The sequence below is a fragment of the Alligator sinensis genome, unplaced genomic scaffold (genome assembly GCF_000455745.1).
Source record: "Alligator sinensis unplaced genomic scaffold, ASM45574v1 scaffold433_1, whole genome shotgun sequence".
Taxonomy (NCBI): domain Eukaryota; kingdom Metazoa; phylum Chordata; order Crocodylia; family Alligatoridae; genus Alligator; species Alligator sinensis.
In genome coordinates, this window is record NW_005842502.1 from 254,053 (window position 1) to 255,241 (window position 1,189).

Sequence of the window (1,189 nt, forward strand, 5' to 3'; positions counted from 1 at the left end):
CTAGAAACAGGGGTGAGTGCACACAAAAGGCAACTATGATCGGTTAATGCTCAGGCAGAATCCCTGAGAAGGGCTACCCATGAATTGCCCACCCAGGGATCAGGAGGGGTGAGGGATTGGAGAGCTGAAGGCCACTCTTTGAGGATCGTGGACCTGAGTTCATCATCTTGAGGATGTAGCTTCATACAAGCGGTGGTTATGCCTGGTTTTATACTCTTAGTAACATTTTGTTCTATGATGAGTAGCTGGAAAGGGCAGCAGGAGGAATTAGGATACAGGAGGATCTTAACTAAAGTTGGCTTGGAACCATTATAGTTACGAGGGGAAAAAACTCCAGTATAAGTACATATGCAACAATCAGACGTGGGACTAGAGGTGGGTCTTGAACTACCCAGAAAGGGCAAAAACCAAAAGAGATAAATTAAGGTCCACATTTCTGCAAGCGTAGCTTCAGATCTCCTACTGGTTTACTTGTCCACTTGTTGGCTTCTTGTTCCCGGGTGTTATCAGCTTCCGGAGTGACCACACCCTGGGAGTCGGTGTTCTTCTGATGAAAAGGCTTCACTCTCGAACAGTGGGTCCATTTGTTGTTGTTTGCCAAGCGAACAGCAGTATGTGTAGTCAGTAGCACCTGATAAGGTCCTTCCCACTTTTCTGTAAGGGGATCCTTTTTCCACTTCTGAACCAGGACCTGGTCACCTGGTTTGTAGTTGTGGATCGGCGCATCCAATGGGAGACTCTGAAAAGGTGCAGCGAACCTGTGTAGGGGAGACAAAACAGACTGCAAGGCAATAACATGTTTCTGGATTTCGGATTTGCCCAATTTCACAGTAATCGATTTTCTCCATCCTGCTGGCAAGACTCTGGGAGGCATACCAAACATTAATTCAAAAGGTGACAATTTAATCCCTCTACGTGGTGTACTACGTATGTGAGTTAAAGCTAGTGGAAGCGCCTGTGGCCATTTCAAGTGAGCCTCAATACAGATTTTTGTTAACATGGCCTTTAGTGTTCTATTCATGCGCTCCACCTGGCCTGAACTCTGGGGCCTCCATGGAGTATGGAGCTTCCACCTGATATTTAAAGCTTTGGACACTTCCTGTACTATTTTCCCCACAAAATGACTACCTTGATCTGACTCAATAGACTCAGGCAATAGAAATCTGGGTATTATTTCATGGAGTAGCAC